We start from the raw sequence: 15,307 nt of genomic DNA, 5'->3' as shown, positions 1-15,307 counted from the left end.
ATTTTCTCTAAGGACTTTGGTTTAGGTGTAGCATGGAGTCTAGAAAGCAACATAATTGTCAGTTTACAGCTGGAAAAAGCAATAAAATAAACCAGCAAACATGTTGTGAAGACTTCAGTTAATGTATGTAGCTATAGGTGAGTCTTTTAATTGGCTAAAATTAGTTGTTCTTAAATGCTAAAGAGAGGAGCTTCATAACTTTGTTTACTATCACTTTCACTTCCAACATTGGTGGGGCAAAAGTGTCTATGATATTGTCTTTATAATCTGGAAAAAGTAGTTAGAAAAAACTTTAGCACATTGTTTTTTGGACATTTTGGATTCACCGTGTCTAACAACCGCACTGAACGACTGCTTTAAATGAAGCTGTAAACGAAGCTGCGTCTCACAAACAGACGCCGCTTCTTAAATTTTTCACTTTGATGGGACGACGTCAGCGCGTCTGTTTACAGCTGACTGTCAGTTCAAACGACAAACAGGAGCCTGGGATGGAATAACAATGAGACCTGGACACCTTTGAACACACACACACACAGACATATATTCTGAATTAATCATAATTAGCTCCAATGGAATCTTTCAACATCTCCCTCTCTCTCTTTCTTCCCTCCGTTCTCCATCTGTTTGTGAGGAGGCAGAGTCGTTGGAGGAAGAATAAAATCATTTGGATGTCCTTAATGCGTTTTGATTTTTCCATTAGCAACCCAGTCATTCTTCCTCACACAGGCACGAGCATAATTAGTCTCTTTCATCTGCATAAATTTGGCCTCTGAACCACAAGCGTATTGATCAAGCAGCCGGGCACCTTTTAAAAAAAAAAATATATATATTTTCCTCGTCATCGCACACAAACATGTTGGCGTCGTAAACTCCCACCGCCTCTGATTTATTCCTCAGGTGACTCCGTTTCTCCTCCAGGTGACACGCGCGTCGCTGTCTTCCGCTGTCCTCCTATTATTCATGCTGCCACATTAACTCGCATCAGGATAATTGGTGTCTCTGAGAAATATCACCTCACTTACTCAAAACTGGGCCTTGAACAGATGCAAGGTGGTGGGGGGAAAAAAACAGCAGTTATATAAACAGCCTGTGTGTCCACAATTATGTGTTGTAGCCCCACAAAACAGTTTAAACTCACATTTTAAAGAGTTTTTGGAACAAAAACAAAAAAGCTTTTTTTTTTGTTTTTAATATTTGTCACTTTTTTAAAAGAGGGGCCACACTGTGGTGTAGTGGTTAGCACTCTTGCCTTGCAGCGAGAAGGACAAAGGGCCTTTCTGCATGGAGTTTGCATGTTCTCCCCATGTGTGCGTGGGTTTCCTCTGGGTTCTCCGGCTTCCTCCCACAGTCAAAAAACATTCAATGTGGGGATTAGGTAAATTGGACACCTAAATTGACTAAATAAAGGTGTGAGTGCGAGAGTGAATGGTTGTTTGTCTGTGTGTGTGGCCCTGCGATGGACTAGCAAACTGTACAGCACCCCCAGCGACCCTCCTAAGATTTGAACCCTTTAAATGCCAGGTTCCGTCACGATGCCACAGAAAATATGAATTGGCAGAATTGTGACAGCGCCATCCAGTGGAATGTTTTATGCCCAATATGCCCAAAAAACAACGCCATCTGATGGACAGTAGTATAAACTATCACTTCCAAGGCAAAATCTCACAAAGACACTCGTATATAATAAAATGCATGAGTTATACACTAAAAGTTTCAATAGGTTTCAATGGGACATTTTTGGTGCTTAATGGTCAGAGTGTAACATTTTTTAGCTTTAATGTAGGAGGTGAGCTGAAAAACAGCAAGATCGAAGAAAAATTACACAATCTGGACAAACATTCATGCCATATGAACACAGCCAAAATGAGATGAACACAGAGATTTTGACCAGAGAAAATATTTCTCTAAAAATGTCTTTGTGGGAACACAAGAGCCTGCTGAACATGTTCATTTTTGGAGATGATGCAGACTCTGGTGTTCTGAGACGCCATTATGTTTGAATTTTTGTCATCTGACCTATTTATCCCTTCAAAAATGACACGTTTCAAAGTGGTTTTAGTGAATATAGGTTGAATCTAACCACAAACACAACATAAATATTATATTTTATGACTTCTGTGCTATGTTTTGACATTTTGTCTTAAAAAACATAAAGAAATACTATTAAATACTGTACATTTCTACTTTATACTAAATATTCCCCTGTTACAACCTACATAACATTTTTTTTTTGTATTTTGTCATGTATTATGTGGTTAAAAATTTACTCAAAAAAAATTTCTGTAAAATTTCTGAATTTTATAATATAATGTTACCAATATATGTTGTTAAAAAGGCTGTATAAAAAGTTTTTCAGTCTCTTGTCAGGTCACATTTCCACAAGTGGACGTTTTTAAAGTGTCTCCACATCAAACTGTCCACAGAGCCCTGTGTCTCGGAGGACGTCCTCTGGCAATTCAGTGATTACAAAAAATAGAAAGAAAAGAATGTCCCGACTCAGCGAAAACTGAGACCTTTAATTTAACACTTCCTCACAGTCGCTCTGTTCAAACTTCACACTAAAAAAACACCTGACACTGTAAAACCTCATCCATTCATCAATTCATCCATCAGTGTCGTTTCAAAACACCTCACCAACAATCCTTATCATCAGCTTAACGTCGCTAATGGAAAATTGTTCCATCATCATCATCGTCGTTTATCACTCGTCATTAATTAAAATTGTGCATTTTTACATAATTGTTATTTCTTATCTGCTTTCTTTTTTTTATTTAAGCCCTTTTTAATTTCAGGTAAATGTCCTGATTCTGAATGAATGTTTAATGATTATTTTTAAAGGATTATGATTATTAAAATGAGTCTTTAAAATACTCTAATCCCTAATCCATTCATGACACATTATTTTTATGTCGAATGGACACAAACAGCTTATCCTAATGTTTTTATGTTAATTCATTCTACTTTAAACTGGCATCTAACGTGTATTTTAATTGATGGTTAAACAAAAAAAAATTAATAAAAACTTGATTATTTAATGTTCACACAGTCATTGGGCTCCTGTACACTTTATGCACTGTAAAAAAAAATAATAATAAAACAAAACATGATGTTTTTTGTAACTTTATAAACTTGTTTTTCATAATTTCATGTTTTCTAAAAAAATATAGTGTTTTGGTGACGTATGAAGTATGACTTATATATGTATATATGTATATATGTATATATACATACATAGTATTTATATATTTATATATACATACATATACTGTATATGTTTTTTTATTTATAATACAAATCAGTATTGTAAATAAACATATTGCGATAATTGTGATAACATTATAAAATAAACATATAAGGATTTCAAAGTAAAATAAACAAACAAATCATTTATTTCTGAAAAGTCAGTAACATGTTTTTGATGTAATTTTTTAGAACATTTTATAACAACAAAATAATATTTTTGAAGTTTTTTTGGAAAAGATTTAAGAAGGTTTTTTGAAATATGAGTAAAATAAATAACTACATAAAAAAGTTTTTTCCTTATTTAACCACTTAGTTAGTAACATGAAGTTTTCTTGAGTTTTGTAAAAAATTTCATTTAAAAATCAAAATAAATCAAATAAATATTGTTTTGTTTTGTTTTTCAACTTGTGAGACACTTTTGAAAAAGACCAGGTCAAAATTATCTAAAAAAAACCTCATTATACATATATATATATATGTGTGTGTGTGTATAATATATATTATACAAAGTCTTTGAAAGAAAGAAACAACAACATTATATTGAAGTTGGTCTCAAAAAAGAAAAAAATGTCTCAAGTAATAAATAATCCATTCATCCATTATCATCTTCACCGCATGATTTCACTCTGTTTCTCATCATCTCGATGAAAGAAGAGTTTTTAAAAGAAAAGAAAGATAATTAAGATTTTTTTCATATTTTCAGAGTCTTCTGAAAATCTTATTATTCTGCTTGTCCGGGGACGAGCCGCAGCAGCAGCAGTTTTTACAGACGCCGTCATTTCCTTTCTCATTATGTTGTTACATTTTTTTGTCAAAGCAATTCAGTTATAATTAAAAAATATAAAAACTCCAAACTCTTTCTTCTTCTTTTATTTTGTTGAGTCTCTGCTGAAGATTTTAATATTCTCTGTGTTTCTGGATGAGACAGATTTTCTGTTTCTTAATTGGTTCAGAGTTCATTAAAGTCCAAGTCCTGAGTGGACTTTGTCCTCCTCCTCCTCGTCTTCCTCCTCTTCAGCAGACTCATAAACTCATCTGTTAAATCTGTGAACATACAGATCAGTGAATAACATTGATAATATATGAATATACGATCACAGGCAGCAGTGTTGTAAGGGCAAATACTTCAGTACAAAATTCACATGTCTGGGTTAGGGTTGGACACTCACTCATTCACTCACACACATACATACTCACTCACTCACTCACACACACATATTTTTATAGCAAAGTAACAATTTCTTTCAGAAACATTAATAATTAGATTTTCAGATGTGTATATTCTTTCTATTTATAAGTAAAAACTAACTTCTGTTATAATGAAGGTTCTCATAAGCGCAGCTGTTCATGTCGTTCATGGACATATGGTGGAAAACAATGAACAAACTCTTTTTATTTTTTTCTTTGCTCAGGGATTTTTTTGGCAAAAAACTGAAGCGAGGTCAAAAACATTTAGAAACTGTAAGAAGTAAAACCTGAGATTTAATTTAAATATTTATTTTGTTTTGAAGTAATATTATATTATGGAGAAAAGAAAATGTAATATTTTGTGAATTAAAAACCACAAGAAGCTGGTATCATATCATTCATTTAAATCATAACATTTTGGTAGATCATTTCTTTAGATTATGAGGTTAAATTTGTGTAAAATGGCAAAATTACAAGAGAATAATCTGATCAGTAATTGTAGATTATATTCAAATTAGAGAGAAAATAAAAGTAGTGATTTAGGTCAAATGTACAATAAATTTACTCGAGTCATGAATTGACAAAAATAAAGTTTGCTAATCCGTCAGTTTTTAAATCAAATTTGTGTTAAAATCAAAGTCACAAATTCAAAATAAAATAAAATCTGATATTCATTTCAATGATGACATTTAAATCACAAATATATGAGAAAAAATGAAATGTAGAATCTTTCCCTCGACTATGAATTACATTTTCTGGAAATTTGTGAGGATAAAGTGACAAAATGATCATAAAATTAAGATTACATTCCAATTAGTTTCACAATTTATGTAAAAAATGTTGCTTTTTTTTTTAATCTTCACTACAATATATATTTTTTAATTGACAAAAAAAGTTAAAAAACATCAATAGATCTCAAATTTGTGAATAAAATATTTGAAAAATCAAAGGTATGGAGGAAATAATTTGTCGTCACAAAAGGTCATAATTTGTGAGATTAAAAATAACAAATTTACAACAGAAATTAGAAAATGTATTTGTTTTAAAGTCATAATTTGTACAAAATGTGCAAGATTAAAATCAAGAATTTAAAATTGGATAATCCCTCACAAAATTAGTTTAACAATCATTCGTCGAATGTGTGAGAAAACTGGGAAATTATTTGCGGTCACAAAATGGAAAGAGAAAATTAAAAATGGGATGATCCATCACTTTTAAAGTCATAATTTGTGAGATTAAAATGACAAAATTATGACAGAAAGTTAAATAATCAGTCAATTTTGTGGAAAAATCAAAGTCACAAAATTTAAAGGCAAAATAAAATATTTTTAGTAATGAGGATGATTTTTGATTGAGGTCCTCGTTCTGTTGTCATTCTATTATTTTTAGAATTCAGAAAAAGTTAGAAATTATTAATAAATAAAGACAGTGTCACAGATGTTAATCTGAGATAACAGACGTCACTCTGAATCTCAATCTCATATTGTGATTCTTCCATAAATCTGTTTGCAGCTCTGCAGGAGAACATATTTCAAACCTCTTCCCTCCCACTCAACATTTACTGAGTGTATGTTTGTTGGCTTAAAAATATTTGTTTGTTTGTTTTTTGTTTGTAAATAAAAGCTCAGAGATTATTGTGAGTGTAAGGGAACATGACATGAACACATGAAAGGTAGAAGAATAAAACCACATCATTGAAGGTGACACTGAGCTTGAAGTTAGTCAGAGTTCAGTTAATCTGACTCACGCCTCACCTTTAATCTAGTTAAAGCGTGCAGATGGATAATCTCACCAGACTAAAGGTTTAATCTGGGATTAAGGAGTTGAAGCACTGACAAACTGCTGCTGCAGGTGGAGTGAACAGTTCACACGTTCACTCACTCTGTCACATACTGTTCCTTTAGATTATAAACTGGAACATATTTTTAATAAAAACTGGACCATTTTTGGCGAAATGTTTCCCATAATCCCTCAGTTCTTTCTAAAAATCACTGGAAGCTAATCATTTTTCACCTTGTGTTTCAAAATGATCTGAATTTTACAAAATGAACACAACTACAGTAAAAGTCGATTTTCTGTATTTTATCAGATAATAAACAAACGTTTGTTTGTTTTTTAAATGGATGGTTGTGGGTTCAATTTGTGGTTAGTGAGTGAGTGACTGAGTGACTGAGTGACTGAGTGTCTGAGTGAGTGAATGAGTGCCTGAGTGTCTGTGAGTAAGAGTGTGCGTGAGTGAGTGAGTGAGTGAGTGAGTGTCAGACCCCACCGACCATAATATCACTCTTCTTCTTCTTCTGGTTTTATTTGGTAGTAACAGAGAGAGTTAGAGGAAATGTACAAGTATATTTACATATATATAACAAAGTAAAGTACAAATACATACTGCAGTACTTTGTTCTTTGACACAGATTATAATTTCTTAGACGTCTGGAGTTTGAAAAAAGGAAACAACTATTTTCTTAATTTTTCTGGAGTTTCATTAAAATATTTGATGAATTTCGTTTTGTTTTTTCTGGTGTAAAAACAACGCTGTATTTTCAGGTCAAAAGCAAATCCATCGTGTGCTCAGAGAACATGACGTGAATCAATGTGTTTATCCTCCTTTAACTGAAGATCTATAACAGCGTGTGCCGTGTCACGACTCCACTTCTCTGTCTGATGATCAGGTTCAGAGCGAGAGGAGACGAGAAGAATCTCAACACGCTGACGAGTGTAACCAAAAACACTCACTCACTCATATAGTCACCTGTTTAATGTAAACATTCGCATTACTCACTCACACACACACACACACACACACGCATGTGTTACTTTCACTTACAATGATATTCTTTGCCATTAAAGGTGATTATTGACATGATTTTTGTCCACGTTAGTTCAAAAATATCCACATAATGTGACTGTTTTTCACAGATTTAGGTCCATACAACATCTGCTCACACACACACACACAGCTCAGCAGGCGGTGGTTTTCAGTGCAGTCCACATATCGAGTGTTTGCTGTTTCCTGCTGTGAAGTGAATGAAGCAAACATTTAACCTCTGCTAACACGGACACCACGGCTCACACACGCGCACACACAGCCACACACACACACCGATTTTAACTCCACAAAAAAACAGTTCGCACAAATACTGTCATTATTTTTATTATTGTTACTATTACTGTAAATCACATACATTTAAACACATTTTTCTCTCCCGCTGCCTTGCTCAGAAGAAGGTAACAGGTGAGTCAGCAGATTTGTGAGTCTGTTGTTGTGTTGTTTATCTCGTGTCGTCCATTTTCACAGCTAAAAAACAAAACATCATTTGTCCGATTATTCAAGATGATGTTTAAAAGAGATTTAAGGCCTTAAGCTTTGCTCACAGCGCCCTCTGCTGGACCACAAAGTTATTATTTTGAGACAAATCTTTTTTCTGTACGTTTGAATCCCAAACCTAAAACTCAGAAAAAAAACAATACTTTTTAAAAAAAGAATTCAGACTTTTTCTTATTTCAATCTCAGAATTCAGACTTTTTTTGAATTTTAATCTCAGAATTCTGACTTTTTGAATTTAATCTCAGAATTCTGACTTTTTTACTTTAATCTCAAATTTCCGACCCTAACAGTAAAATTTGGTTGGTCGATTGCAGATGAAACATTTTCTAGGTGAGAAAGCAACAAAAGTGTTAGCTTGTTGAAATGGTTGTGCTAACAGTAGCACTGGCTACATCAGACGCAAAAGAATAAACTCACACAAATTCTGAGTATGAAAGGACTAAATACAGAGGAAAAGATCTTCCTCCATGACACTTTGTGCTTTTCTCCAAACAATGACAACTTCAATCTCTTCTGTCAAAAGACACATTTATCATCTAAAGAAGCTTTTGTTGACAAAAGATAAATAAATGTCATGGACTTACTTTGAAACAGGCACAGGATTTATGATGATGTGTTTGTGACACATCTGTGTCACAAACTGTGGCGTGTATGTCGTCAACAACACAGGTGTTTAGTGGGGGAGGGGGCGGAGCCACTGGTCAGTTTCAGGAACATTTCGGGATTTTGAGTAAAAAAAGTGTTTTTCACATGGAAGATGTGAAAGTACAGGAATCTAGTGAATGAAACAGATGATGAATCACCTCAGCTGAATGAATGCCCTTTACTGGACACACACACACACACACACAGTGGGGTATTACATGGTGAACGCTAGTGGGAAAGAAGGCAGTTCCACCTCAGGGAGCTGTGAAGGCCAACGCTCGCCACAGTCGACTCCTGAAGCCACAGAGTCCAGGTGCATACAGATGATGGGGTTAGTGCAGATGTGTGTGTGTGTGTGTGTGTGTGTGTGTGTGTTAAAGGACAGCACATGTTAGTGTAGCAGCTCGGGAGCAGATGGTGTGATTTCATCTGGGACTGAGACGGAGTGAAAAACAGAGAGAAGACACACAGGAAACATCAGGAAACATCAGGAATCAGAGCACGACTGCTGACTTCTGTTCATGTCGAGTCCCAGGTTTCACACGTGAACCCTGTTTATTGTCTTAATGAACGTTTCCAAAGTCCTTGAAAGTTTTTCCTGAATGGACATATGGGTCACTGAAAGTGCTTGAATTTTGTGCATGTTGATATTTGAGGTAAATGTCTCCCTCATTTGTGACGACGCCACCTGCTGTTTCATGCCCTGTGTTGCTTGATGTACGTAGATCAGGCCTATACAGGACAAACATGGAGACATAGTTACTAGGATGGTGTTGTGGACACTGTCTTCTGTCTCTCTCTCCAACAGTTGACGTGAGATTCCGTGCAGAACAACGAGCGAGTAAAGTTAAAAAAGAGAGAGAGAAATGATGACGTGATGTCGGGGAATTGAAAATTCCAAGACCTCTGTCTCACCAAAGACAAATGACAAAGACTGACTTTGACCAAGACACCAAGGACAATCACTTGTCCACTTGGTGGCCAAGTGGAAAGGGAACTTCGAGGTTACCTTTGACCTGATTTGAGTCCCCAATTCTAGGAAGGTTTCTAGTAGAGGATGGGTTGCTCGACTACAGCTGGTTCACAAACTTCCTGGTCTCTGCCCACAGTATCTGTCCGACCTGCCTCAGCCGTACGCACCCTCATGCTCTCTCAGGTCGGCAAATCAGTAATTGTTAGTGGTCCCTAAAGGCCCTCTGGCATACCCAATGCGCAATCCTGTGCACATGATGTGAATTGCCCAGATTTTGGAACCGTGCGTATAGAGCGTGTTGGGTGCCTTTGGTGTGAATATCCGCCCCACCAGTAGGTGGAGTATTAAGCCCCGCTCACATTTCGACAATAGAAGAAGTCGTCAGGAAAGTCATCCAAGCCTCAAACCAGCCAACACCCCGATGGACCTTTCAGCTGACGAGACGCTCGAACCAAACATGTTCTCTTCTTCTTCTTTGGTAGGAATGCGTCCAGACATGTACCACCACCTGGTAGTGTAGTGGGATACTACAGGACCTGATGTGGAAGTATACCAAGGGCTTGAGACAAAGAGGAATCATGTGGACCTTCACACATCAGGCGTTTTTTTAAGTCCTCTCTTAAAACCCAGTTTTTCTCTTTGGCTTTTACCATTTTTTATTGTCTTACTGTCTTTTATGTCATGTCTGTGTAAAGCACTTTGGCCAATGGAAAGACCTGGGTTTGAACTTGTATTTATTATGACTTGTGTTAAAGGCGACATAGACCGGAAGCTCCAATTAACGCTGCGTTTGTGTGTGTATCTACGTCATTACCTCGTTTATGAAACCCTAAAGTTTCAGAACAACAGTTCAGCCACTGCTGAGAAAATAGTGTTGTATTGTTTTCCTGGGCTCTGTGAAGTGGATCGGCACTTCCTTAATTTGATGTCATCATCAGAAATCCTCACCACTCCTCTCACCACCGTAGCGCCTCCTGGTGCGGGCACTAGTCCGGGCACATCCTGTTGCGTACATTCAACCGCAGAAGAAGAAGAACTACTCTCGTTGTAGCTGCTGAGATGCAGAGCATCCACCGTGCCAGAGGGGGAGCTGTGTATCTGAGAGCTGGCCTATCTATTACGTCACTTCCAGGTACCTGGCCAATCACAGGACAGTGGGAAAGCTCTCGTTGGCTGGTCAATCACAACACAGTCCACGTTCTGGGGGTGTGGTTTTGGTCTGAAACAGCGAGGCTGACGAGAGCGTCAGTGAGGAGGTATTTTGATCGGCTCATTTGCAGCGATTAGGAGGTTTTTAACCATGAAAACAAGTTAATATATGTAAGTAGACCTCCATAACTAACATATATGTGTGATACAAGCATTCTATGTCACCTTTAAAGTGTAAAAGAGATCTCGATCTCAATGGGACTTTACCTGGTTAAGTAAAGGTCAAATAAATAATTGTTATGTTCTTGTTTTCGTTTTTTTTTTGTAGTACACAAAAATATTGGCTTTTATGGTCCGTCAGCTAAATTTCTTTTTTTTTACTTTTTATGTACGTTCACGAAACCATGTGTGAGACTTGTTTTGTTTTCTTCTAAACTAAACGGAAATGAGTTCCTTAATTTGGTGAAAACATATTTTTTGCTTTTTCCCTCTCAACCCGTCACTCAGTGTGTTGATGTGAAAGCTGTTGCACGATGAGTCATCCTGCATTAAATGGCTAACAACTATTAGTCATATGACTGACTGTCTGACAAGTCAATTTCCTCTGTGCTGCTCTGCATACACATGTACATATTTATTTAAAAGTGACAAAATATGTTTCATTTATCCATGGTTATTCCATGGTTGTGATAAAAACCATGGAATCTCTGTGAGATGAGGATTCAGAAACATTTCAGGTCTTAAAGGTTCGGAGCCACAGGATTGTTAACGGTCATTTGTTAATTGTTGAATTAGAGGGAGCTGAATTAAATAATCCCTGGGGTTAACTGAATAAATGTGAGGAGAAGATGTGGACACCAAGTTGTGTGAATATGCACCTCAGTGTTGCTGCTGTTTGTTCCGGACCACAAAAATTTAGATTAGAGCCACACTGTACATGGGACACCTGCGTCTCAGGGACTAGACGTCCAACCTCGTAACCTAAATTAGATCCAGATTAAATTTAATCCGACAGTAGAGTGTGGGATCCTGCATACACATATGTTACAACCCTAACTCGTTGGGGAAGGGGAAATACCATGAATAACCAGATGGAATTGGTTTAGCAAAAATGAGTTTGTTTTATTAATATGGAAGGTAAATTTAACATAAATCAATCACAATAAACCAAGGTAAGAGGCGGCTATTCCCAAAATCAAAATACCAAAAACACATCAAAACCAAAACACCAAACTGGGAATAGCACCGCTGAGTCTGATGTAACAAGGACAGGGTTTGGCACTAAACAAAATACAGGTTCAGGGCCGTCAACGTAGAGAACACGCACTTAAAACAAAAAGGAATAGTTTAACTCAAAGTCTGGCACGCAGGCCGAGCCAAAGTGGCTAACAAACAAACTAGTACTCACAACAGTCAAAACTCACAAATCTCAAAGTGAATACTCAAAAGCTGCTACCAAAACAGAGCGACAAAGGGGCCAACTGCTTACATGCAAGCACAGTGCCCCCGAGTGACTCTCTGCTGCTGATTCTTAACAGGTGTGACTAAACGAGCTGAGGCAGGATTGGGTAGGTGAAGCTGGAGCCGGGTGACCCAATCACGGGGCAGGAGAGCAGGCAGGCCGAGGCAGGCAGGTGAATTGGTGGAGGAAGACCAGGCAGGAACCAGAGCCACCAATCAGGAGCAAGGGCTGGCACACGTCTTCTGCATACTTACCACATGACAAACACTTGTGGCAGGGCAACATACTAAATTACGTTCAAATCCGATGAGACTTTGACAGAGATATTGCAGTTTGTTTTAACAGTTTTGCCCATTTAAAGAGAGTGGGAGTATTTAAGGGGCCACACGGTTGGCGTAGTAGCACTCTTGCCTTTGCAGCAAGAAGACCCAGGTTCAACCTCATCAGTGGGTAGATTCTTACCAAAATTGAATGGGAACATACTTGATTGATCACGTATTAATCACAAAAAAATAGTCCTGATCTGTTCATATGTCTATTTTTGTCAGTCATCGTCTACCGCTTTATTGCAGTACCGGTTTTAAACACTAATGGCCACAGTTGTGCACATTTAACACACAGAAAGTGAAGACACACAACACCCTCCTTCGTTCACTACAGCCGATTCATATAGTGCTAAAGGGCGATTCTGTGAGTCACCCGTTTACCCATAAGGCATCTGTTCCATCCCATTAAGGACAACTGGAGCGAGGCCGCGGGCATCTTGTTAAAGTCCCTGTCTCACCGGCTCAAAAGCATCTGTCTCACCGTGACACTTTCATTTAGCGCACGTTTTTCACCCACGCGCGTTACTCACCCCCCACCTTTATTCCTTTATGCAAATCAGCTCAATTACACGGCGTGAGATTAGCGTTCGTCAACGTGACGCCTGACACTTTACTGACTTTAACGACTACTGCCAAAACCTGCCGGGTTATTTTTTACGTTAACGACGAAAGCAACCGTTCGCTGCCACCGGTGAATGTGAACGTGAGATGAATCTACATTTTCATCGTTTCAGCTCCGCTGTGTCTGGACGATGAAAATGGTCGATGTGCAGCGGATGAAGCATGAACCAGAGCCGGAAAAATTGATTTTATCCATGAAATACCAACCTTGTCTGCAACAAATTGACTTCACCTACACTGTCATTAATTTACATAAACAATGGTCCATACAAGCAGGGACATAAATCTGTCACCATCACATCTCTCATTTATTTCCCTTCATTGTTTTGCTCTCAGCAGCAGAAATATTAAGATCTTTCTGTGGTTGTAACTCATTTAAAGTCATTATTGAACATATTACTACATTGTGTACAACTATTTTTTTCTCATCCAATAAGAAAAACATTTACTAAATACATCTTTTAACCTATAATTATCAATGTGTAGATCTTTCATTTAAAATGTTATCATTAATTACACAGAAATGCAAAGATATGTCTATGGAATATTATTAAAATTGGACAAAATAGAGTCGTAGAATTACCATTGAGTACTAAATACAGTGTAATCATATGGAAATTAATTGTTATTAGTTAAATCCTAATCTTTTTGAAGAGACACCCTACAATATTGTTAGTTTGTAGAAACAACAGTCTAAAACCACATTTCCCATGTATTTCCCTGTTTTCTGCCTTTAGCATCAAAAACATTGAGATCATTTTATGATTACAACTCCTCATTCAATGTCTCAACCATTAATAAAAACATGCAGTACATTTCATTTTCCATGTTACTTAGTATGTTAGTTACATTTGAAATGCTCATTCGTTCATTTTAAGTTGAGCTAATGTATTTAAGTATTGGGTAATTACATAAAAATGTTCAGTTGTTTATTAATTATACAGTCTAACTTCACTTTTAAAGGCAAATGCAGAACATACTGATTTATTTATTTTATTGTTTTGCTAACTGCCTCAATTGTATAGCAAACATAATAGATATCAGACATGTTTAAAAATCAGGTTCCATTTTCAAACTGAAGGTTTTATATGAGGTGAAAATGTCCAAAGGTTTCCATATATTACATGTATTTTTTTAAAGATTATTTGCTTATTTATTGTCATTAAAATCAATAAAATGCAATTGCATGCCAGCTTTGATGTCATTTGACAGAGTTTACATCATTTTTGGTGTAAAGGAACATGAATCTGACAGTCATCTGCGTAACAATAGATCGGCATACCATGTATTCTAAGAAGTTAAAGTGTTAACATATTTCTTTCTTTTTTTTAAATAATCTCTGCTGTATTTGTCACCATACAGAAAAAATATGATACCAACCACAAAACCAGATTTAAATGAGTAAGAAAGTAGGAGTTTATTGGCTAAATGTTACATTTGGTGGCCAAAATCAGATTTTTCTCAGTCATGAAAATTAACACTTCAAATTTTCAAAATAAATATTCTAAAATAAATACAGTAATTAATATAAAAACCAAGGAAAAATTGATTGAAACTAGTGCAATGACTAAAAGATTTAGAATAAAACAAAAATCACAATAAAATGATGCTGTAAAAGTGACTGTAAACCATGTTATTATGAGTTACTTTGAATTATCTCTCATTTATTGCAGAAAACACCCTTTTGTTAACGTCCACGCCTGTCCTGTCCTTTCCTCGGCTCCTGCGATCGTTCAGCAGAGATTAGCAAAAATGCAAATACACGTCGTTTGTACACGATAATAATAAAACCACTCACGTGCATCAAACTTAATCAGCGATTCTGTCGCTGAGTCAGACGCGGCGGTAAAAACTGTCAAACTCCTGTTAATTTTTTAATTAGCTCGTAACTCAGCAGCGTGAACGAGTCTTAACGCCATCACCAGTCAAATTAAAGCCTTTTTTTTCTTCTTCTTCTTCTTCCTCATTAACTCTCACCACTGTACGTCCTGCTGCTGCTGCTGCTGCAGCATTAAGGCGTCTAAATTTAACCTGCACATAAAGTAAGTGTCTTGAATTAGAAAGCAGGATATAAAGTGTTTTCCTGGAGGAGTGAGGTGAATGTGAGGACACTCGTTTGCAGTCACTCAAAACCCCCAAAGTGTCTTTTCCCACATGGAGTTGTTGCATCAGCGGGAGATTATTGTTGTCACAGCGACTCCGGGTTTGTCGTCGTTGTCTCCCGCACTAATGATGTTTCTGTGTTAACGCGTTTAATTGTAATCACACGTCCCTGGTGTGGAGCTGTGGAGAGGTGGAGGTAAAAACAGGAAACAGTGGGAGGTTTTTGTATAATAACATATATATTATTATCACTCGTCATTTATCACATCTTC

The 15,307-nt window shown here is 36.6% G+C and overlaps 1 long non-coding RNA gene across 1 annotated transcript; it reads right to left on the bottom strand.

Annotated features, from left to right (window-relative positions):
• Positions 1-14,324: 14,324 nt before the first annotated feature.
• On the bottom strand, positions 14,325-15,048 carry LOC122777966. The gene is made up of 2 exons (XR_006361386.1): positions 14,731-15,048; positions 14,325-14,655 (listed from the first exon to the last, which is right to left on the bottom strand). It is a non-coding gene; the product is annotated as an uncharacterized LOC122777966 (long non-coding RNA).
• Positions 15,049-15,307: the final 259 nt, after the last annotated feature.

The sequence above is a fragment of the Solea senegalensis genome, linkage group LG1, assembly GCF_019176455.1.
Source record: "Solea senegalensis isolate Sse05_10M linkage group LG1, IFAPA_SoseM_1, whole genome shotgun sequence".
NCBI lineage: Eukaryota > Metazoa > Chordata > Actinopteri > Pleuronectiformes > Soleidae > Solea > Solea senegalensis.
Note: the sequence above shows the minus strand (reverse complement) of the source record. Positions and strands in the feature narration are given on the sequence as shown.